The sequence below is a fragment of the Mus caroli genome, chromosome 2 (genome assembly GCF_900094665.2).
Source record: "Mus caroli chromosome 2, CAROLI_EIJ_v1.1, whole genome shotgun sequence".
NCBI classification, from domain to species: Eukaryota; Metazoa; Chordata; class Mammalia; order Rodentia; family Muridae; genus Mus; species Mus caroli.
Genome location: NC_034571.1, coordinates 89,342,978 through 89,369,245, shown reverse-complemented (window position 1 = coordinate 89,369,245; position 26,268 = coordinate 89,342,978).

The window sequence follows — 26,268 nt, the reverse complement described above, 5'->3', positions numbered from 1 at the left end:
ATCCAAGGTTCCATCAGGAGCATAAAAGGTACTTGACATTGACTCAAAAGAGGTTCTGAGATAGAAAACACTAAAGGCTCAGACTACTGAGCAGAGCTGGTGGCAGATATTGTTTCAGACATTCAAAAGTGTACAGAAAATCACAAGTCAGAGAGAGAAGCCAGTATACTGAAAAAACGGTAGGATCTGGGTCCGGTTAGAACCCACGTTAGGTTCTGCCATAAATTTGCAAGCATACATGAAGGGACTGCCTCCTCTAAAGCAAACTGTGACTTTAAGCTAATTCCAATAAAAAAGAAAACACAAGTCAATATTCTAATGGTTATCTGAAAAGATTTCAACCACAAGACAGCATTATTCCATAAACAAAACTTCATTAACTCTTAACTTAAAATTCCCCATATCTATCAAGTATTTTTTTTCTGTTTTAACTCTTACTGCTTCTATCAACTCTGGCTGCATGCAAGGAATCCCACTTACCTATGCTTGTCATCAGATCATGGCTGCAACAATATTCATTCTATCTTGATAAGGAAATTCTGGATCTTGATCCCTATACTATCTATCGAAGGTCAGGGGATGCAATCCAACTTACAGAGAGAGTGTCGAATGGCTGCTTTACATGGCCTTCTGATCTGGAAATTTTCACTCTTCATTACCTCACAAGGTAAGATAACTAAAACTATTCTACAGATATCAAGTGAGAATAATACAGGTGTTTATAGCCAAATGTTTGCTGCCATGACCAATTATATGAACAGCTCTTTAGAAAATGGTAAAACTATTTTCTTGAATTATTCTTGTTATATGCATATACATATACAGATATACATACACAACCTTCTGCACAACCTTCTAATTCCATTTAGTGTTACACACACACACACACACACACACACACACGGATACCTCTTGATATTAAATAATCAATTAAGAGACTGATCCCTGGAGAAGTCTCACCTCCATCTCTCAGCTGTCATTAATTGCCTAGCAGCTCTTCATCTAAGGGTAGGACCTTGTGAAATATTCCTCACCTATGTTAGCGTGTCAGTTGGTGTGGTCATTGATGTGGTTTCGCTGAGGCAATCATATTGATGACCTTTCACATTCGTAACTTCCTTGTGCTATAAAGAAGATACAATTTCAAAGAAAATACCATGGTACTTTTTTGTTAGTTGTCCTTTGATTTTTTTCCAGTGGTGGTTTTCTATAACAAAAAGAAATTTTTATTTGTTTACATCTATTTCAAAGAGAAACTTCTTGGATGAAAGGCAAGAGTCACACTAATCTGTGTATATAAGAGTATGTACGTAGGATGCAATTGGGAATTATACTGGTTTAGGGAAGTGACTGTAGCATGTTTTCCTTTAGATTATGGGTCCCAATATTGTCTCTTAAAAACTTTTCCTCTCATACTGGTCACACAGCAAATGAAAATTCACTAGAAATATAGCAAAAGAATTATCTAGTACTTTATTAGTTTTAAAAATAATCTACTAGAACATCCTCTCTCCTGTGTCTGCTTCAGCTAAATGATCCTAGGGCACAATGAGAAGACCAAACCTAAGGATAATAGGTATAAAAAAGAGTGAAGACTCCCAACTTAAAGGGCCAGTAAATATTAGAGGCAGATAGTTGCCCCCAATGAATGGACAGAAGCAGATGACCCCTGTTGTTGAATAGGGAAAGACTGAGAAAAGCTGAGGAGGAGGAGGGCAACCCTGTAGGAGGACCCCCAAGATCTCTCAAACACTGGACCACCAAACAGGCAGAATAGACCAGCTGATATGAGGTCACCAACACTCATACAGCAGGGGACCACTGGTTCTATGTTCATTCAGAGATGATGCACCTAATCCTTAAGAGACTGGAGGACCCAGGGAGTTTAGATGTCAGGTGGGGTGGGATGTAGGGACATACACGTTGAGACAGGAGGTGGGGAGGGGGTATGGGATGTGGAGCAGTAGGAGGGTGGACAGAGGTGGGGGAATTAAAATATGGAGTATTGAAAAAAAATAACTAGATAAATAAAATTAAAAATAATAAAAAAAGAAAATTATAGACGAAAACTTTCCTAACCTAAAGAATGAGATGCCCATGAACATACAAGAAGCTACAGAACTCCAAAGAGACTGGACCAGAAAAGAATTCCAACTTTCAGATAATAACCAAAACACAAAATTCACAAAATAAAGAAAAAAATATTAAGAGCAGTAAGAGAAAAGGGTCAAGTAACATATAAATGAAGACCAATCAGCATTACACCAGACTTCTCACAAGAGAATACAAAAGCCAGAAGATCATGGGCAAAGGTCATACGGACCATAAGAGAACACAAATGCCAGCCTAAGCTACTATTCCTAGCAAAACTCTCAATTACCATAGATGGAGAAACCAAGATATTCCATGACAAAACCAAATTTACACAATATCGTTCCACAAATCCAGCCATACAAAGGATAATAGACAGAAAATGCCTACACAAAGAGGGAAACTACACTGTAGAAAAAGCAAGAAAGTTCTTTCAGCAAACCCAAAAGAAGTTAGCCAAACAAAAATAATTCCACCTCTAACAACAAAAATAACAGGAAGTAACAATCACTATTCCTTAATATCTCTTAACATCAATAGACACAATTCCCCAATAATAAAACATAGACTTGTAGAGTAGATGTGTAAACAGGGCCCAGCATTTTGCAGCATACAGGAAATGCACCTCAGTGACAAGGACAGACACTGCCTCAAAGTATAAGGCTGGAAAAACATTTCTAAGCAAATGGTCCCAAGAAACAATCTGGAGAAACCATTCTAATATGGAATAAAATCAACCAAAGGTTATCAAAAAAGATAAGGAAGGACACTTCATACACCTCAAAGGAAAAATCTACCAAGACGAACTTTCAATTCTGAACATCTATGCTCCAAATGCAAGGGCACACACATTCATAAAAGAAACTTTAATAAAGCTCAAAGCACACATTACACTTCTCACAATACTAGTGGGAGACTTCAACACCCCACTTGCATCAATAGACAGGTCATGGAAACAAAAAATAAACACAGACACAGTGAAATTAACAGAAGAAGAAGATTGAAATAATCCCATGTATCCTATCAGATCATCACAGACTGAGTCTGGTCTTCAATAACCAAAAAAAAGGAAAGCCCACGTACACATGTAATCTGAACAATGCTCTCTTCAGTGATAACTTGGTCAAGGACGAAATAAAGAAAGAAATTAAAGACTTTTTATAATTTAATGAAATTGAATGAAAGTGAAGGCACAACATACCAAAATTTATGGGACACAATGAAAGCAGTGCTAAGAGGAAAACTCAGCTCTGAGTGCCTCTAAAAAGAAACTGGAGAGAGCATACACCAGCAGCTTAACAGCATACCTGAAGGCTCTAGAAAAAAGAGGAGCAAATACACCCAAGAGTAGTAGAAGGCAGGAAATAGTCAAACTCAGGGAGGAAATCAACCAAATAGAAACAAAAGAACTATACAAAAACCCACAAAACAAAACAAAACAAACAAACAAACAAACAACAACAACAACAAACAACCCAGGAGTTGGTTCTTTGAGAAAATCAACAAGATAGATAAACCTTTAACCACACTAACCAGAGGGCACAAAGACAGTATCCAAATTAACAAAATTAAAAATGAAAAGGTAGATAAAACAACAGAAATTGAAGAAATCTAAAATCAGGGACTAGACAAGGCTGCCCACTCTCTCCCTATCTATTCAATATAATATTTGAAGTTCTAGCCAGAGCAATTAAACAAAAGGGAGTCAAAGGGATACAAATTGGAAAGGAAGAAGCCACAATATCACTATTTGCAGAAGATATGATAGTATACTTAAGTGACCCCCAAAAATTCCTCCAGAGAATTCCTAAACCTAATAAATAACTTCAGCAAAGTGGCTGGATATAAAATTAACTCAAACAAATCAGTAGCCTTCCTCTACTCAAAGGATAAATGGACTGAGAAAGAAATTAGGGAAACAACAACCTTTACAATAGTCACAAACAATGTAAAGTATCTTGGTGTGACTCTAACCAAACAAGTGAAAGATCTGTACAACAAGAACTTTAAGTCTCTAAAGAAATAAATTAAAGAAGACCTCAGATGTTGGAAAGATCTCCCATGCTCATGGATTGGCAGGATCAGTATTGTAAAAATGGCAATTTTGCCAAAAGTAATGTACAGATTCAATGCAATCCCCTTCAAAATCCCAATTCAATTCTTTATACAGTTAGAAAGAGCAATTCTCAAGTTTATTTGGAATAACAAAAAACCCAGGATAGTGAAAACTATTCTCAACAATAAAGCAATATATGGGGGAATTACCATCTCTGAACTCAAGCTGTAGTACAGAGCAATAGTGATAAAAACAACAACAACAACAACAACCAATAACAAACCAAAAAACCGTGCATGGCATTGGTTCAGTGACAGGCAGGTAGATCAATGGAATAGAATTGAAAATCCAGAAATGAACCCACACACCTATGGTCACTTGATCTTTGATGAAGAGCATAAAATCATCCAGTGGAAAAAAGACAGCACTTTCAACAAATGGTGCTGGATCAACTGGCTGTAAACATGTAGATGAATGTAAGTTGATCTATTCTTATCTCCCGGTACAAAGCTCAAGTCCAAGTAGACCAAAGACCTTCACATAAAACCAGATACACTGAATCTAGTAGAAGAGAAAGTGGGGAAACGCCTACGACACATGGGCACAGGGGAAAATTTCCTGAACAGAACACCAATGACTCTATGATCAAGAATCAACAAATGAGATCTCATAAAATTGCAAAGCTTCTGTAAAGCAAAGCACATTATCAATAGGACAAAAGAACGACCAACAGATTGGGAAAAGATCTTTACCTATCCTATATCTCATATAGGGCTATTATCCAATATATACAAAAAATTCAAGAAGTTTGACTCCAGTGAACCAAATAACCTTATTAAAATATGGGGAACAGAGCTAAACAGAATTCTCAACTGAGAAACCTCGAATGGCTGAGAAGCACCTAAAGAAATGTTCAACATCCTTACTCATCAAGGAAATGCAAATCAAAAGGTCCCTGAGATTACACCTCACACCAGTCAGAATGGCTAAGATCAAAAACTCAGGTGACAGAAAATGCTGACAAGGATGTGGAGAAAGAGGAACACTCCTCTTGGGAATTGGTACAACCACTGTGGAAATCAGTCTGGTATTTCCTCAGAAAATTGTACATAGTGCTACCTGAGGACCCAGCTATACCACTCCTGAACATATACCCAAAAGATGCTCCAACATGTAATAAGGACACAGGCTCCAGTATGTTCATAGCAGTCATATTTATAATAGCGAGAAGCTGAAAACAACCCAGATGTCCCTTAACAGAAGAATTGATACAGAAATCGTGGTACATTTACACAATGGAGTACTACTCAGCTATTAAAAACAATGACTTCATGAATTCGCAGGCAAATGGATGGATTTATAAAAATATCATCCTGAGTGAGGTAACTTAGTCACAAAAGACCACACATGATATGTACTCACTGATACATGGGTATTAGTCAAAGAAGGTGGAATACCCATGATTCATCTCATGGACAACATGAAGTTCAAGAGGAAGGAAGAACAAAGAGTGGATGTTTCAGTCCTACTTAGTCCAAGGGAACAAAATAATTAAGGGAAATAGAGGGTAGGAGGGATATGGGAGGAAATGAAGAGGGAGGGCAGAAAGAAGGGAAGAATCAGGAATGGGAGGAATGTACAGAGGGTCAGCAAATTGAACAGAGGTGTGTAGCAATGGGTTATCAGGAACTAGGGGTAGCAACCAGAAAGTTCCAAATGCTAGGGAAGCAAGAGCCTCCCAGGTCCCCATGGGGATGACATTAGCTGAAATACCCAACAAAGGGGAGGGAGAACCTGTCAAGACCATTTGTAGAGGTTAGGCATGCCCCCTCCAGTTGAGGGATGGGGTACCCCAACCAACTCCAAAATTTTAACCCAGAACTGCTCCTGTGTAAAGGAAGTATAGGGACAAAGAGTGGAACAGAGACTGAAGGAAAGGCGATGCAGAGACTGCCCCACCTGGGGATACATCCTGCATGCAAACAGCAAACCCAGACACTATTACTGATGCTAAGAAGTGTTTGCTGACAGGAACCTGATACAGCTGTCTACTGACAGGCTTTGCCAGATTCTGACCAATACAAATGCAGAGGCTCCCAGCTGACCATCGGACTGAACCCGATGGGGGACCCCGATGGGGGAGATCAGGGAAGGCCAAAAATTGCTGATAGGGGGCCTTATCTGACATCAATGGGAGGGAAGGCCCTGGGTCCTGTGCAGGCTTGATGCCGCAGATTAGAGGAATGTTAGGTTGGTGAGGTAGGAGTGGGTAGGTGGTTGCGGGAGCACCCTCATAGAAACAGGGTAAGGGAGTATGGGATAGGGGAGGTTCACAGAGGAAACTGGGAAAGGGGATAAAATTTGACATGTAAATAAATGAAATAAAAAATAATACACACACACATATATGTTCGTATAAATATATATATATATATATATAAAACAATACATGTAAATATTTCATACATATATGACACTAAAATAGAAGCAAGCAAAGAGAATTAACGGGAAGAAAGAGGGTAGGGAAAATGGAGGTTAAGAGGCACAGGGAGAATGTGCTCAATGTAAAATGTCCACTTAGGAATCATCCTAATGTAACACAGACCAAGTCAATAAATACACAATGAAGACAAAGAATGCACATACAAAATCTTAGTATTTCTTATGGCAAAGAGAAATTGAAAAGTTTTACATTAACAACAATAGAAAAGGTGCAGGAATAAAAGCAAATAAAGTACTTGGAAATATGAATAAAGCAAAACTTACCAAGCCAGCAACATTTCCACTAGGGAGTTATTTGCTGTTGATGGCCGCTTGGACCAAGAATCAGTTTGATTAAGGGTATGTACCCTGGTAGGGCAACCATGCGCCAGTGAATGACACTACCATGAATATCTGAACAGTACAAATTAGACTAAGTGAATTACATTAGGACAGAGGGCATGAAGTTGGGATGGGGGTTAAATGTTGCTGTGAGAGGAGTGAGGGTAAGAGTGGGGAAATATGGTCAAATACATTGTATGCATATGTGGTATTCTCAGATAATTAATATAATTGTTCTACTATAAAAATTCACAAGCCGGGCGTGGTGGCGCACGCCTTTAATCCCAGCACTCGGGAGGCAGAGGCAGGCGGATTTCTGAGTTNGAGGCCAGCCTGGTCTACAAAGTGAGTTCCAGGACAGCCAGGGGTATACAGAGAAACCCTGTCTTGAAAAACCAAAAATAAAATAAAATAAAATAAAATAAAATAAAAATTCACATGAATGTTTCTGTGTATTTATCAATATACGTATATGTATGTGTTTATGTGTGTGTGTGTGTGAGAAAGAGAGAGAGAGACAGAGAGACAGAGAGACAGAGAGACACAGAGAGAGAGAGAGACAGAGAGGCAGAGACAGAGAGAGACAGAGAGACAGAGAGACCAAATATTTGAAGTGTCATAAACCACAGCAGCATTATTGCTTCACATTTTCAGAGTTTTTATTTACTTGTTTCTTTGAAATATTTCTTAGGAACACATAGGTTTAAGGAACCATGATGAAAGCTATGAAGCAAAATCAATAACATATTGTCCTATGTGAACATAATGTGATATGTGAAATGACATAGATATCATTGATAATTACTTTTGATGTCTGAAAATTATCACTGAAAGTTTACTCTGAATGTGTCATTAAACTTTATTGCACATTTCTAATTTTTATAACACTTGACTTTTTTAATATGATGATTCAACTACATAATGTACAATAAAGTAATACTGTAGGGCTGAAGAGATGACTCAGTGGTTAAGAGGTCCTGAGTTCAATTCCTAGCAACCACATGGTGGCTCACAACCATCTGTAATGGGGATCTGATGCCCTCTTCTGGTGTGTCTAAAGACAGAGACAGTGCCCTCAAGTACATAAAATAAATAAATAAATCTTTTTTTAAAAGTCACTTGTCCCACAAACAGATGGTTCTTAAATATGGATTCATATTTTCAAAATAAAAAGTAATACTGTAAATATTGAGCCAATTAGAGACTAGTTTCAATATGTATTGCCAGGAGACTGAAACATCTTGGCATGTCTCTTTCAAGGTACAAGTCTCCTTTTCAAAATCACAATCTCAGCCTTTAACTACACACTTCTGGTGTAAATGAGAATTGTAAATAATGTTAAATACTTAGAAAAAAACGTTTTAAAGTAAGTTGCAACTGAAGAAAAGGTGCAACTAACTCTTCTGATTTTCATGATCCATTGTCCTACGTCTTCAGAACTAATGGTTTACTCATGGAGTAATTATGGGTGATTTTAATGTAAAATTAATGTATTCCGTTTGCAAGAATCAACCAAGTTTTCTTACCTCTGGGAAGCAGCTCTGCATATGTAATTTCTACAATCTACATATGCCTTTATATTTGTTTATTAATTTTATTCAGTTGACTTTCATTGGTTCTATATATTGTGTTCAATAGTTAAATAAGTTGTTGAGACATAGAAACAAATTTGAAACGTCTCTGTCTTTTAAAATGCTGCAACCCAATAGGGAAAATCAGAATTCAGAAAATATATATTTATAATCAGTGATAAACATGGCCAAAGAAATCTAGATAGGTATCAAAAAATCCTTTATTTGCAAGTTCTATGCTTATTGAATAATAAGCACAGGGCTACTTATTGGGGGCACCCCAAGTCAAGCCCATTTCCTTTTTTGGAAGTAAAACTAGCAACATTTTGAATATGTACATTGTTCATTCACAGTGACCAAACTCCTTTTTATAACATACATCCTAGAGTCTTTACTCACAATCATTGAAGTTCCCTTCCACTGAATTAACTTGATTTTGTGCTTCTTGGTTCTTCTGTTCTGTTGGGTCCCTTTAATTCTCTCTAGCTCTACTCTGCCTCTCACTAATACCATTCACTAACTTAAGCCAACATATTAGCTGTAATTTATTTGGGGATTCTAACTCTACGTGTAGAAGTTTGCATTTACACTTTATATTCATTTTTAGCTATTCTCTTACAAGAGTGGAGTTAATAAAATTGACATCTAATTAAAACTAGCAGGCACACTCATATTAAAACTGAAGCAATAAAAAACGGCCAGCAAAGATTGCATAATAAGATAAGGTATTATGCACACTCATAGGACCTACTAGTTACCAAGCTGTAGTTCAATGCCCTCTTACAGTGTCATATTATGGCGATAAAGCAGTTTCTATAGGACAGAAGAACGCTACTGAATTGCTAAAATTACTGCCCCTCCTCTAAGGTATTACAAGAAATAAGAATAGATCAAAGAAGCTGGTATCATTCTCAATAATGAGAAACAAAGGACTGCTGTGAAAGAGACAGCTCAGGAGAAGAGGAAGAGAAATATAAGAATCAAGCACAATGTGTGGAGAACGCTTTGACATTTAGGCAAATAAAAATATGGACTTCTGCTTTGAACCAGTAGAAGGGACCAGTTCTGTCCATCTCAGTCTTAGTGTTGACTTGAGTTCAAAGCATATGATCACACCTGAGACACAGAGATACACTGTGATAGCAAAGGGAATGAAACGACTTCTTCCCTCACTACCCAGAGAAGCATGCTGTTATGTCCATCACCCTGCAAAGAAACTAATAGAAACTACACAACTCTGGATATCCTACAAGGCATGTCCAATTCACCAGGAAAAAATGGATAAGATGAAATTGTTTTAGACTGAAAGGTGAATTTCAAACCTAAGTTATAACTCCAAGTACATCAAGTTTAAGCTCTCCAACAACACAAGTGAGGGGTGACCACCATATATATATATATATATATAAGCTTGCTGAAAGAATCACTCTCCTGTTTTTATTTAAACTTTAATTAAATCCAATGAGAATACAGATTCTAATGGCCATATTCTGATTTCAGTGAATCATAGCTTCTAGGCAGATGTTCAGTGATGATAGACCACAGGCTCAGGGCATGAGTAAAGCTATAATAGAGCTGGTGCTTCACAATACCATCTTCACCTCCCCATCCCACCCAGGTTTAAAGGCTGCAGACTCTGAATCTTCATCGCCTGCATTCAACTCCAGGCACACCTGATCTCTCATTATAGGACCTTTGGAGATTTGCTGATGTCTTTTGTGATTCAGTTTATTCACGAGTAAAGTATACATGACAATAACATTTGTTCTGAGACTTCAGTAAGGATGAGAGAGAATGTTTATGAAATATTTTCAAATATCTTTTAGTAGATCTTTATTGACACTCAATACCTTGCTTGGATAAAATAATTTAACATGTTCATATACTTTATAGCGAAAAAGATAGTAGTCATTTTCATTTATATCTGACTATTTCTATTTATGCATTAGACATTACAAATTACTGGCTTATCACACTCACAGACTGTCAATATAAACATTTTGGAGAGGGTACATACACACAGAAAGGTTTTTCTATGTTACACATTGTTTATGGCTTCAGTTGGGAAGATTCAAATCCACCACTACACTTTCCTAAACCAGTATATTTTCTAGCTACATTCTAAATAAAGTATGTTTATATCCACAGATAAGTGTAATAGAATACAATTATTTATCCAGCAGCTAGAGACCATTACAGAAACCCATAAGTAGCTAAACTAAAAAAACCAACTGACTGCAGTATGCCCAGCCACAGTTAATACATCTTCAACACAATCCCTACACCCCAGGTTTAGGTAACACCACAGAAGCAGGGGCAAGGGCATTTTCTTTAACATTGTAACTTCTATATAGGACACATTAGCTTCATCCATTAAATCATTTTTTTTAGTGTCTTTGTGTGTGTGTGTGTGCACACGCACTCTCACTCTGGCATGCAAGCACACATATACACACTGGCCACTTTATCCACTAAATCTTAACAGAACAGTTGCCTAAAGACCTGAACGATGACAACACCAGTTGGCATGCCAACATGAATAGGGAAACTTTCACAAGACCCCACCCCTAGATGAAGAACTACAGGCAATTCGTAACTGCCAGGAGAAGGAGAATATGCTTTCCCTGGGGATGAGCCTACTAATTGGTTATCCACAGGATCAGCCCTAATATCACACACATATAAGCAACACTAAATGACCCAATGAGTTATATTTATACAATTATATCTATGTATATGTGCAACATTAACAATTAAAGGGAAAAAAGGAGATGTGGCAATGGAGGAGGATATCAGGTTGATATATCACCAAAGATATATCAAAGGTACTTCTAAAGGCCAAGTAAGTCAAGAGAACCAAATCTCATTGGAGTCCTCATAGAATGCACAGCTGTGCTTACTCCTTGATTTTTAATATGGCAAGACCCATTGACCAGTAAAACCATAAGGTAATAAATAGTTTTGTGTTGTTTTAAGCTACTTAGTTTCTGACTTGAATTCTCTTTTTAACTGTGTGTACTACTAACTACTTGACATGGAGTTTAATGGAGGAAGGATGTGTGCTGACTCATCTTTTTATCTTAGCAGGGAAACCATGTCTGCCTGACCATGTTTCATCAGTCAGGAAACAATGGGAATGAAATGCTGGTGCTCAGCTCATTTTCACCCTGGATATTTAGTCCAGACCTCAGTCCACCGGGTGGTGCCATCTCCACCTCAGACGGGGCTTCCCACATCAGTTAACCTAATTATTCTACTTTACTATCAGCTGATCTAATAAGCATGACCAAAAATAACTTGGGAAGAAAGTGGATTATTTTCTCTCACAACTTCCAGGTAAAAATCTACCACTGAGAGACATCAGGGCAGGAACTCAAGGCAGGAAACTGGAACAAGATCCCTAGAGAGAAGCTACTTACTGTCTTGATATCTATCTCTTTCTCCCTCCCCCTCCTCTCCCTGTTTCTCTCTCTCTCATCTATCTATCTATCTATCTATCTATCTATCTATCTATCTATCTATCTATCTATCTATCATCTATCTGTTTATCTATCTACCTCTGACTGGCTCATGCTAGTCTAGCTGTCCTGTTTAGCCCAGACCCACTTGCCTAGGGTTGCATGTGGTCCCACAATGAGACAGACCCTTCTATATCAATCCCACAGGTCAACTATGTTAAGTCAAACCCTCAGTTTAGGTTCCCTCTACAAGGGTGACTGAGGCTGTGTCAAGTTGACCATAAAAACTAACCAATGCACCAGTCCAGTCAATACCTCATACACATGCCCAGAGGCTTCTCAATTAGATGATTATAGATTGTGTCAAGTTCACAATATTAATTACCACAAGTCCACCCTTTGTCAACTTAACACCTAAAAATAACACTTTTCAGTCATAACAACTCCTTGTTCCCACAGGTTCATGGCAATACCATAATGAACAATGCATCTGGTTCAAATTTAAATCTCCCGTAGTTACAGTTTCAACCCAGTTCAGAAGTATAAGCAAACAGTCTCCTCTGAGATTCAGACAACTGGAAACTGTAAGCTGCTGTTCACTTCAAAGCCAGGTAAGACCCATTAAGATGATATGGTATTGTTAGTCATGAAATCCGAGTAATAAACTTAATCCTCTATATTCCAAAATACCGTCCAAATAACACCTGTATCTATATATATTTTGTGCTTCTTTAGAAATAGATGTTGAAGATGCTGATAGCCTAAATCCATAAAGGAAAGTGCTTTCCACTTCTATACCCTCCACAAAAGATAGGAAAAGAAAATTAGATTAAAATGTACCTTTCTTGAGTGACGATGGATTGAAGTTTTTAATTTAGCCCAATTCAAGTAAATTCCTACCTATTGCTTCTAATTATGTCATTTTCCTCTTCTTTTTAATGGAGAGTGGAGATCAAGAAATCAAGAGTTGGTAGCTCAAAGTCGATTTTAAAAGAAGCAGAAGAAAAGAAATGCATTCTCTTGATTCAAAAAATGAAAAAAGGCTTTCACCAGCAGGTCTGTAGATTTTTTGAAAATCCTAATTAGACTGAATTAAATGACTAAAATGCTACTAATTACTTTTTAATTTCGAGAGAGATGTTTACCAAGCGCAGGATAATGTGTAATCCAGCACTTCAAATGATTACTAATGTTGCCGCTTTGTCTGACTTAATCTCAATTAGTATAAATCACATTGTCATCGTCGTTAATTGCCATTTCTTTCAAGCAAAATGGTAATTTCTCTTCACAATCTTACAATCGCTGTTTGTTTTCTTCAAAGTGTCCCACTTGAAAGGCCTAATAAAGAGCACATTTACAGCCTCTGCGTGTTTCTGTAATTTGAAGCAAAAGCATTTGTTGGTATCCCATTTGGAGGGTGGTATAGTGGTAATTCCTATTTACTGTTTTAATAAAATGAAAGTTTTCACTTTTAACTGTGTTGTCAGCTAAACTTGAATTCACTGGTAGCTGGCAATGTGTGGAGGAGTTGTTTCCAGTTTGAAGGTCAAGCAGATTTCATTTATAGAGTTTATTTTTCACTTCTTGGGAGAAACGTATCATTAGAAAGAGATCAAACATCCTCTGAATACCACATAATTTCTGGTTTGTTCTGGTTTTATTTCAATTACCCACTTTCCACTCTACTTCTCCAGAGGAAGTAGAATCTACTCTTGGAGCAATCTGCCCCCTCACCTTTAGGCCTCTTCATCTGTCTGTGATTTGATGCTGCAAGAAAAGAGCTCCTGCTTTAGCATCTGGTTATTATTTATTCAGCTCTATCATAGCCATAAGGAATTTTGAAAATCCTTGACAACTCAAGAGCTTAAAAAGAGATTCTAACAGTGGATTGTTACCGTTCTAAAACAGTGGTTTTCAACCTATGAATTGTGACCCCCTTGGGGGGGGGTCACAAATGATCGTTTAATAAGAGTCACCTAAGACTATTGGAAAGCATATATATTTGCATTATGATTCATAACAGTAGCAACATGGCAGTTATAAGATAGCAATGAAAATAATTTTATGGTTGTGGGTCACCACAACACAAGAAACTATATTCAAGGGCTGCAGCATTAGAAAGGCTGAGAACTAATGTTCTGAATGATTTAGCCTCCTCACTTTCCATTACAGAAAACAACTTTTGGTTGAATGTTAACATTTTTAAGTTTTTCTGTTGCAAATGTTTGAACTTTGGGGCATCTGTTTTGTTTATGTATTGACACAAATATACCTCAAGGCTTATTAGTTTACAGAACAAATAATCTACCTGACTTGTGAGTAAGGGTTCTAGGATCAGATTATCTGTGGGTGTGTCTGGATGCCAGGAAGCACCACTCCACAGAACATAAAGAGAAGACCTCTGTTAGGCACATGCTGGCATCTTGTTGGGAGTCAGCTCATACTGTCTTTCACAGTCTATGTGTTTTATTTAGGCGTCTTAGACTCTGGTCTCAGTCTTTGTCTGAAGTAGAGGAAGCCTTCAGTGAATTTGTAGAGAACTGGCAGAGTCTTTAGGGACTATGCATTGCAGTGACATGTCAAGGACCCAAAGCCTCAGACCCATAGAAATAGCAAAGTTACCCCTATATAGATCAGGGGATAGTTAAGCCTTTCTCTGGTTTGAGTGGAAATGTTGATGTATACCAAAGTTAGCAACTGTGGATGCCTTGTGCCAGCTGGTTATAGCCTGAGACTGCACAACTACAGACACCTCTACTGAGGCTAGCTAATACCCACCGTGCAAAAGGGTTATTATGTGCTCTTTGGGTTCTGGATTGTTGTACTATTGCATTTCATCAGTGTTCACATGGTCTGCTGGATCCCAGCTTTTCAGTCTCCTATCTGTCCTTTCTTTGTTTCCTTGCCACCCAATTATGTTTCCAGGATGAAGCTGTGCAGGATGCAGCACATGATGGAAAGCTTCCCGTACAGAAGCTGTAGAATCAGGTGTTTTGTATGGAAGCCAAAGATTTCCTAGACCTGACCTCAGAGGCTCCATTATTTTCTTTCTAGACATGGTGTTGGTCAAGGAGGTTGATTGGGCAAACCTAGCCTCATAGACAAGTGCCAAAAGGATGGTAACTCTGCTTCATAAGGAAGATAAAACATAACTCTTTTCATCCATATTTAATTTGCCACTGTGTTTAGGGCTTATACATAAGTTAAAGATAACATCAAGTAACTTCAGATGGAAGTAGTTATTTATGGAAAATTTAAAAATATTCTTGCTTAGTGCTCTTACTGTTTTTACCAAGGGAAGCTAGAATTTATACTTGGAATCACTTTAAATATCTTTCCCCTTATTCTTGAAGAAGTTCATACATGTATGCAATGTATTAGTTAGATGCCTCACTCACTCCTCATACAACTTTTACAAAAGCTGCCCTAAATACAAAATCTCCTCCAAACTCCAGGCCCTCTTATGATAAAAAAGTGAATCCAATTAGTACTGCCATTGTAAAGGGAATATAGTCAACCTACCAAGTACCACATTCCTGAAGGAACTTATCTTTCCTTTTACAGAAGCTATCAACTATCACAGCATCTCAACTAGGAGTTGGGCTTCATGAGTTTCTCCCAGTCCAAGTCCATGGAGAATTTTGATTAACTTAATCTTATTCAGGTCTTATGCATGGTCTTACTTCAGCTCTCCAGTGAGCTCCTAAGTAGAATGGCCTTGTTTTGTCCAGAAGACAGTTTCACAATTGTCCTCCCCTAACTGTACTTATAAATTCCATATGATTTACTGAGTAAAATTATGATTTTGTGTAGGTTCAGTATTTTTATGAGTTTCAGCATGCTATCAGTTGAGCCTTTTTCCCTTTCTCATTCTGTTAATAACAAGCAGTTTTCTTTGAAATTTTACCATGTTCTTTATACAAGTAATGTTCTAGGAGCAGCCAATCAAAAATTTGTTTATGTTCTTTGATAATGATGACAAGGAGAGTAAGCTATATCAATAAAATCTTAAATTTGATATAAAACAACAAAATCTTTCAGTCTTACATAAAGTAGCCTGAAGATAAAAACTACTTTGACTCCCTGTTTTTCTACAGCTTTTGATATGACTTCTTCCCAGGAACCATTGTTCTAAGCTGCCTCAAATGTAACTGTTTGTAGCTTGGCTCTGATCCTATAGCTTGACCTTTTCATCTTTCAATTTCATCGTTGTTGTTTAACCTAATCACCATTGTACCACTTTTGTATTGCTGTATTTTTAAAATGTTTGGTATATAAATTAGTATGGAGTTAAGTATAAACATTAGAATTCATGTTTAATAAATACAAGTGCACAGGAGTTAGGAACCATTAAGGTGTTTAAAATACACCTTTAAAACACACTGAGCAAAATCTGATAGAAATTAAGAATAAAACAAATGCTTCCTCACATTTGAAAATATTTACCTCTCAGTAATACATATGGAAAGAAAAAGAATAAATCTGCATGTACATTATCCTAATTGATATCTAATACAAATGTTCTTTTCCATAGTTCTTAAAATTTTTGCTTCCAATTTTTATTTTAAATCTTTATTTGTTTTTCTTCCTTCTTTGTTTTCTTTATTCTTTTCATTTTCTTTAGTCCTAGGAATTGAGTGCTGGACTTCATACATTCCAAGGAATTCTTCTATTATGAAGTTAGGTGCCCATGTCCTCAAGCATCTTTCTATACATTTTTAGGGTCTGTAAATTGCTGAAGAATGTACCCCAGACTCAAATAGTATGCAAAAACAAAGAAATTTATTTCTGCATGCAGGGGCCCAATTACATTGGGATGGAACAATCCTGACTGAATTTTCAGACTCAGTTCTAAAGCCAAAAAGAACATTAGGGAGGGATAGGTGATCTATATCTTGATTAGTGGGTTCTATCTCTGGGGTCTAAGTGACGTTATGATTCAGTCTAACTATTTTTGCTTCATGCTAAGGGAGGTTAGCTCTTGACTTCTTGGCTGCAAGTTTGGCTAGCTATCTTTTTACAAGCTGGGGAGGGTTATCTTTTGACATATGCCTGCGGTTGTTTGAGTAACTGACTTGATCAGTTCTGAGAAGTAGAAACTCATGCTTGGTCTCCTAAACTGCTAGTTTGCAGCCTGTCATGGAGTCAGCCTGGCGCAGGCCAATTCACTCCTTTCAGTATATGTTTGTAAAGTCTTCACTGAATTTCCAAGGTAACTTTGGGGAGCTAAGTAGACTGTGATAAGCAGGAGTTGAGTCTACGTAGAACTTAAGTATTTAGCAGTGGTCTGAGAATTCCCATTAGAAATTAATATCCAGTGCATCAATATTGAGGGTGGGGCTTAATGGGAAGTGTATAGGTAGTAAGTTCAGAGCTCTAGTGAATGAATTCATGTCACTATGAAAAGGGCTTTGTGAGGTGACTTTGTATTCATGCCACTCCATCTTTCACCATGAGAGGGCATGGGGGGAAGCCATCGCCAGATGCTGGTGATCATATCTTGAACTCAAGCTCCAGACCTAAGTAAAAGAATTTATTGTCCCTATACATTACCCAGTGAGTGCATTGTAAAAAACAGTACAGAATATGGTGTGACTCTTTCTACTCTATTTCACATGCTTGCTTGCTTGCTTATTTATTTATTTATTTATTTAGTCACAACAACTGTCCTAGGTCATGACCTAGATATCAAAGCAAGAAAAATGTGTTCTTAAATGCAGATTTATTAAAAAACTCTCACAAAGATTCCAATTTAAAAATTAATGAGGCATTTACCAAGGGCCAGGCCAATAAAGAACATTAAATTGTTGGCAGTTGTTGCTTATACTAAATAGAATGTCATTCTTTCAATTATCTTGAACCAGATTTCTCTTATTCTTCTATTTGAAGACAGGTATTTGGAGTATTCAGATCAGTCACTGATCTCCAAATGCTTCAGCTACATAATATTTCTATAGAGATATAAGTTTTGACATACCCACTCATTAAAGGGTAAGAGAGATGGAACAGAGGTCAGAGATGGGTCCTTCGGCAGTAAGGCAGTGCCTGTCTTTTGATATTCTCTTTTAAATGCCATGAAGCTGACTTTCCATTGCAGTTCTACAGAGTCTGTATGAAAGAAAATGTTCTCCGACAGCACCATAGTGTCAAGCAGCCGAATTCTTTAGCAGACATTAACAAGCTGGGACTTTGCAATGTCTCATCTTTCAGGTTGATTCAAGAACTGGGCTGTAACAGCAGTGGAGCCCCATAAAACCAGTGATATTCAGTCTTCACGCAGTCCTTTTTTCCCTGGGTGTGCTTTTTGCTGAAGACTGATCACAGGTTTTATTGTGTAGGCTTGTAAAATGCAAAATGATTAAAGGTACATCTATTTTTAATCACATCGCTGTGGTTCCTTTAGTCAACAACAGCAGAGTCCTGGCAGTTACCCATAAGCTTATATAAAAGGTCAAGTTTAGCCATCAGCACTGAAAATCATCTTAAAGGGCAAGATCGCTGCATTGTAATGAGTGTGGGCAGCACCTTCAGGCTGCCAGAGGGCTGAAGAGCTTCTAGTTTTTCAGAAAGTTCTCTGTTTTCTTTCCCTTGGCCAGCATGGGGCTCACTAAACAGATTCATTTCCATATCATGACAGGGGATGAAAAGAAATGTCCTCTCAGGATTCTCCACTGGTAGTCATTCACTTTAAGTCTCTCCCACTTCATGTCCCTTTTTCTATTTCCCTGAAATTCCTGGACACTGCTTAATTTTGACTCCACTTTGATTCACTCTGACTGCTAGCTGCCATGGTCTCCACCTTTCCATCCTGACACTCGATTCTTCTCATCTCTTCTCTGTCACATCACATGCTTCCCAGTTCTGTATTTCATTTTGGAATTTTAATGTGACAGAAAAATGAGCTCAACAAAACTGTGGTGGGTGGAGAGAGAGATCGAAGTAAAATTGTGATATATGTGCTCTGAATAACTTACACCGTACCTTCAGGCAGCTAAATAACAGTTTCACTGAGCAAGTGAGCATCATCCCAGGCAGCCTCAAGTAACTAAAGAATGTACACATGCGCAGGCACACACACACACACACACACACACACACACACACACACACGCACATTCTCCTAATGCCTATAAAGGCTAAGTGTCTTCCTCCTTTAATTTATTATAGTGTTATCTAACTCTGATGTGATGGAGGATAAATCAAAAATGAAAAAACAATGTTTTTATAATATTAAATTCATATGTAATGCAGACAAAAAACCAACTAAACAAGATTCCAGAGCTTGCTATATCAAGAGAGTCAGCATCTATCACTTGCTGGACAGATACTCAAACACAGACAGGCAACTGTGAAAATACTGTGCGGAATGAAACATCTCATTGGAAGCTACTGCTCAGGGCAGGCTTCGGGCAAGCATGGCTTAGGGGTGCATGTTGAATCTTTTTGATCCTAAGTGAGAAACAGGTCAGAATTCTGTTTTTATGCAGTTTTTACATGATCCACTTACATGTGCAGTCTCCTACCCCTGTGGTTTCATTCCTTTTAAAAAAGATAACAACATGAACATCCCCAAGTGAATCTCTGATTGGCTTCAGTGTTTTGAAAAACACTGGATTTAGTGGGCAGCCATGAAATGATGGCAGAAGTTCTTTTTAATTTTACTATTTTTTAATCCCACAGAACAAAAATAATGTGCTGAGTGCTAGTTTTTACAAAGAGAAGTGGAAAATGGTGTCTAAATCTTACATTCTCCCAGAAGAAGAAGACCACAAGTTATACAGATGAAGAACTCCTCAAATTCATCAAGCATACTAACAGAAAGGAGCAGATAGTAAAGTGGCAATGGCCAGTGTGCAAAGTAAGCCAATACATAATTCCCTCTAGAAATGTGAGGGAGTGAGTGGTGGAGGAGGAGGAGAAGGAGCAAGAGGAGGAAAATGAGGTAAAGAACGGGGATGAAGAAGAGGAGAAGGGGAAGAACTTGGGCAAGAGTAAGGAGGAAGAGCAGGAGATGGGAGGGAGAGGAAAAGAAGGAAGAAAAGGAAAAAGCAGAAGGATGAAGATGGGGAACAGGAGTAGGAAGAGAGGGGAAAAAAGAAAATTTTCTTCCAAGATGATCTACAGTCTCTTGTGGTTTCCTTGGTCAACCTGAAGCCAAGGCATAATGGCAGCTGGGTGCATCTTGGCTCCCAGAATCATTCTGAAGAGCACTGGAAACAGAGAAAATAAAGTAGCATTTCATGATGGTCTGCCCTTCTCTTCACCTTTTAAAAAGCAATCAGGTACTTTTGTGTTCTATCCTTTCTGTGCATACCACTGACGAGGCATTTCCACAGTGGAGTGCTAAAACATAATATACATGGAGAACAAAGTAATATACAGAATAGAACCTGAGGTTTTCAACCTTTGCTTTTCTGACTTTATGAGCTGACTATTGTACAGAAATACGTATTTTAAATATTTAAAGCATCCGGACTTTCGTTGACTTGTTGCCAACCCTACTCTCCTATAGTAGAACAACCAAAAATATATCCAAGGACTACAATTACCTTTTAGTCCAAAACTGGTCCCTCGTTGAGGGCCATTGAAAAGCAGACTACTCTACTGGCTCATTTCAGACTTGAAAATACTCCTGGGGTTCCTTGGAGTGACTCTGAATAAACTGGGGCATGGAGCTCTATGGAGTACGTATGTCCCACAAAGTTATGACAATCTATCAGTTTGAAAATTGCTTTGGCTTAGTAAAGGAACAACTCAAATGAATCGTATTGCCATCTGCAAATATACAAAAGTTAGCCTACAAAGGTCTACCTTTATTCTTGTAGGCCAAAGGAACTCAGCAAAAATTACAAAGCAGAGACTGATAAAAAATAATTAAACAGAACAGGTAACATGTAATCACTGACCACTTTTAAAGAAAAGTTCAATGGTCTCTTGTTTTGAAGTTATGATCATAAATCATGCATCTAGAAGGATGACTTGTACTTCAAGGCATATTAATATAGTATACTAGATATAATACAAAATTAGAATGGAGTAGGATAGGGACTCATTTACCTCATATGTAAATAACATAAAACAAATTAACATCACCTATGTCTAAAATGCTTTCTCAATTCTGGGTAATAAGAGGTGTGAACTTTTTGACAATCCCAAGTATTTAGGCTTATCTGACTTCGTTGGGTTCCTCTGTACCAGGTCATTTCCATCATCATACCTGTTTGATAGATGAGAGTCATGCATATAAGACTTTGCACAGTTTGTTGCAGACCCCGTGGCATCTACGTGATAAGACCAAAATCTTCTTCTTTTCTATGATTTCAAAGACCAGAACTCTACCCGAAGGAATCACTGTGACACAGCAAAGAGAAAGGAGGGGCAGATTATTTGGAATGCTTGCATCTTTTTCCTGGCTTTCATTTACAACCTGGGGAATGTTAATCTGACCAACTTTTAAACATTTGAATTATGCAAACCAAAAGGCAAGATTAAAAATAAATATATAAAATGATAACCAAAATAACAGATATGCAAGTAACATTATATTGACAGAACATATATAATTTAGAAATATATGTTGTGTCTACATATACGCATGCAATAACAACTAGTGAAAAAAAGAACAAAAGTCATGAAATTGAAGGAAATACAAGAGGAGAATATTGGAGGGTTTGGATGAAGGAAAAGGAAAGAATATTGTAATTATATTGTAATCTCAAAAAACTGAAAGAAAGGGGAAGAAAACGTAGTTGTTTGCTTTGCCTTCCTGAGAAGAGTGTATCCGGAGAGAAAGAGCATCGTCCAGCATCCACTCAGACCTAGGAATGAGGAATGTGCCCTTGCCATGATACATACCAACTATTTCTACAGTTGAAGGCCATTATCAGCTTTTACAGAGGCAAGCCAGATACCCTGACCCACATATTGTCCCAAAACACTAGCTTTAATTAGCCTAAGGAATTAGTTAATATTTATATGTATATCAAAATGTGCTGATTTATCCTACTCTGCTGAAATCATCTCATGACAGGGAAGGATCCAGTTCCTTCTTGACGGTTTACAACACTTAGGGTAGGGAAGATGAGGGGGGAACATGAAGATCAATGAAACAAATTTACATGAATGAGAGATAAAGAGATTTAAAAAATAAAAGTCCAGAATAATAAAAACCAATGAATAATAAAAACCATTTTATATCATTAAGGGTAGCATTAGGTGCTGGAGATGGTTTCAAAAAATGCTACAAAATTGTAATTGAGACTTTGTGCCTAAATAAACAGAGTCAACAGAAGTTAAATACTTGTCCAGGATATTGCATTGCTTGTTCACAAGGATACAAATCAAGACCGTCTGATTGCACATATGTACTCCCAAGGCAGGATGTGCCCATTACATCCACCCTCCATTTGAATAGATCTCTCTTCTTCACAAAGCAATAAATATTAACTATGTGGAGATGTCAGGACTCCCAGGTTTCATTCCATTTCCCCTTCCACCCACTCCTTTTTCATTTTGTTATTGCTGTTAATCATTAAAATCTAATTTGGATGCCCTAGTGACTCATAGAACCATCTAATGAATGCAATAAAAGTGAGAAAGCCATTCACATCCCAGGCTGCTCTCAGACCTTACATTCTGGTTGATTTGGGCAGATGTGTTTTGCTTGTTAGGAATAGGCTTTGGAAGTATTCAGCCTGGTAACAGCTGAGCAGATGAACAAATTCTCTGAGATCCTGAGTGTGTTTCCCACAAAAGTAAGGCAGCTGCAATACTTTAATGAGGATCAAAGGTATTGCAATTTTCTGCTTAAGGATCCAAGCACTCAGTGCTCACTCACGATGGGAGTGAGGCTCTCCAATCTAAGAGACAGCACCTACATGCTGCACAGCTGGCTGCCTGTGGGTGGAAGTTCAGTCAGTTGGGAAGGTAGGCCTGTAGTGACATGTCCTTTCTGTCACTCCTAGGAAACTCACACATCTACACCTCTTCACTTTCTACTTTGAGGCCTTTTTTCCTTTGGTGATTCAAATGTTCCTTTGTAAGATTTTGATCAGCAATGGGTCAAGCCAAGTGCACAGTCAGAGTTCTGTCACTGTGGCTAATACCTGAGACATAATTTAAAGAGAATAAGCACTTATTTTGGCTTATGGATTTAGACTTTAGTTTCTGGTCTACGTTAAGAGAGAGTGTCATAACACCAAGAGTGTATGTCACCTCCTAGGACATTCACCTCCTAGGAATCAGACAGAGGAAGGAGAATGCTGATGATAGTGAATTATCTTGCTCCCTCTTCTATTCCATTCAAGCCCCCTCAAGAGACTGGAGGCCCCAGTGAACTTAGAGGTCTGGTGGGGTCTGGGGTGCAGTGTGGACATCCTCGTGGAGACAAGGGGGCAGGGAGGATGTATAAACGGTGGAACAGTTGGAGGGTAGACTGGGAGGGGAATAAAATCTGGAGTGTAAAAAAACACAAAAAATTTAAAAAAGAGAAAGAAACAGTCTCAAGGATGCTAATGATACTCATATACCACCCTATTACATTCTGCCTAACGGGCAGGACCACTGAAGCAAAAGTATATGAGAAGGAGTCTGAGATCCTAGCTTCCTGGGTATAAACTCCAAGGATCTGGTGTCTTTAGCTATTGGAATTTGTTCAGGTGGCCTCTGTGCACTCACTGCACCTTGGTTTCCCATGAAATCAAGTATTACTATTACGTGTACCACTCTCATACATTGTTGTGAGCATTCACCGTGAGAACTCCTGGGGATTTCATAGCTTGCTAAGCAGAGCTGACCATATATTTAAAAGTTCCACATCATTAACATGAAGAAGTAAGACTTCTCTCGGCTCTTTATATGGTGCATTTGTGTTTACAGTCTTAGAACACTTTCAAATTTTACATGTTCATGTGACATGGGTATACTTTTAGGCTACTCCCACTTATTGCTTCTTTGTTTTTCATGAGGCCCATTTTAAATAAATCAGATAACATCTTAACATTCATTGAACCTTGAAGAACAAAGCCTTTGCCACGTGGCTCAGAGTTTCTCAAAATTGGAGAGGTTTTTTTTCTGGACTCACTTATTTTTTTTTCCTGTTGTGATAAAATTCTCTGCCAAAAGCACTGTAAGGCTTAAAGGGTTCATTTTTTTGTCCCAGTTGAATGCATAGCCCTCTGTTATGGGAAAGTCATGGAAGCAGGGACAGCTAGTCACACCACATCCACGTCCACGTTAGAAAACAAAACAAACGCATGCTCCTCTCACTTTTCCACAGTCCAGGAGTCCCCTCCCATGGAGTGATGCTTCCCTTAATCTAGCTGGATCTTTCCATGTCTGTCATGTATGAGAACTATCTATCATGGCATTTTAGACTCCTTCAAGGTGTCAGTCAATTAGTACTAACCCTCCCAATTCTACCATGTGCAGTGAGAATAGTTTTGGCAGATTCTACATTAGCTGTTGTTTTTTGTTTTTAAACAAAATTCCAAACATTTGATTTTTACCAATAAAGCCTCCAGAGCCAGATGCTGAGGTGAAAACCTGCTAGCTCAGAGAGGCAGAGAAAGCATCCAGCTGACCTTCTTCCTCAGTCAATTTCCACAGAGGAAGCTCTCCTTCTCCACAGCTCAAAACTTCCTCAAACTAAATGTCCCTCCTTTCTACTTCCTGTGAGTCTACCTATCTATCCTCCATATTTCTTCTTCCTCTCCGCGGTTTTTACCTATGTTCACTCTCTGTCAACTGGATGCTAGCTCAGCCTTTTCTTGACTATATTTAATCCTGTTTACAAGAGCAAGCTCTTTGAGTAAAGTGTGTGCTAAGCTGAGTCACACCACAATTAAAATCAGGTTTTTCTTGTTTTGTTGGTTGGTTTTTTTTTTTTTTGTAAGCAACATGATCTGAGGGTTCACAGAGTGATCAAATGTCCTACAACATCCCCCCCCCACCTTTTTTTTGTCTAAAACAAAAAGGAAAGATTTTAACACAGTAAAACTATTTACAATGATGGAGCTATACTGCCAAGCTTTCCACAACTTCCAGCTTGGTTGTGTTTGGCAGTTTTAGGATTAAGCAGTTTAGAGTTCAAAGTTCTGTAAAGTGTTCATATCAATCTGCTATGAGTCACACAATTGGTGGATGCCTGGCTGTTTCTGCTGGATAGTGCTACTGCTGCTGATTTGTGTTTGTAATCCTGACACAACTGAACTAAAGAGAGTTTGGAATTCCACCCAAGAAATACTTCTAAACAGGTCCATTCCCTTGTCCTACTTACCATTGTTTCTCCCCTACCTTTGGTTGGTGGACTAGAAAGGGGGTCAAAGCATCTGAGGACCCTTATTAAGGTAGATTTTTATTTATTTTTATTAATCATTTTATTCATTTACATTTTAAATGATATGCCCCTTCTAAGTTTCCCTTCCACAAACCCTCCATCCCATAACCTCTCCCTTTGCTTCTATGAGGATGCTTCTCTACCCACTCACCCACTCCTGCCTAATCCCTCTACTCTGAGGCATCCCCCTACTCTGGGGCATCGAGCCTCCACAAGGCCAAGGGCTGCCCCTTCCATTGATGCTAGATAAGGCCATCCTCATCTACATATTTAGCTGGAGCCATGGATCCTTCCATGTTTACTCTTTGGTTGGTGGTTTAGTTCCTGGGAGCTCTGGGTGGTCTTGTTAGTTGATATTCTTCTTCTTATGGGGTTGCAAATGTCTTCAGCTGCTTCAGTCCTTCTAGCTCTTCCCTTAAGGTCCCTGGGTTCGGTCCGATGGTTGGATATATGTACCTGCATCTGTATTAGTCAAGTTCTAGCAGAATCTCACAGGGGACAGCTATACCATCCTATCAGCAAACACTTCTTAGCATCAGCAATAGTGGCTGGGTTTGGTGTCTGCAGAAGGGCTGGAGCCCTAGGTGGAATGGTCTTTGGACTGCCTTTCCTTCAGTCTCTGCTCCATTTTTTTTGTCCCTGCCTTACCTTTAGAAAAGAACAATTCTGGGTTTAAAAGATTAAAAAAAATTAAGCCTGCATTAGTGCGCTAGATGACATTCTCCCTTTAGCTATTTTAAATACTATTGTATGAACTACTGTATGTTGAACTACTGTATGTTCAAATAGCTCTTCAAACACACAGAGTTTCAAATCTTTTGGGTACAAATTCTGCAGTGCAATTGCTGACTTCTCCAGTAATCACAGTTTTAAGTCTTTTTGTTGTTGTTGTTTTGTTTTTTGTTTTTTGGGTTTTTTTTTTGTTTTTTTTTT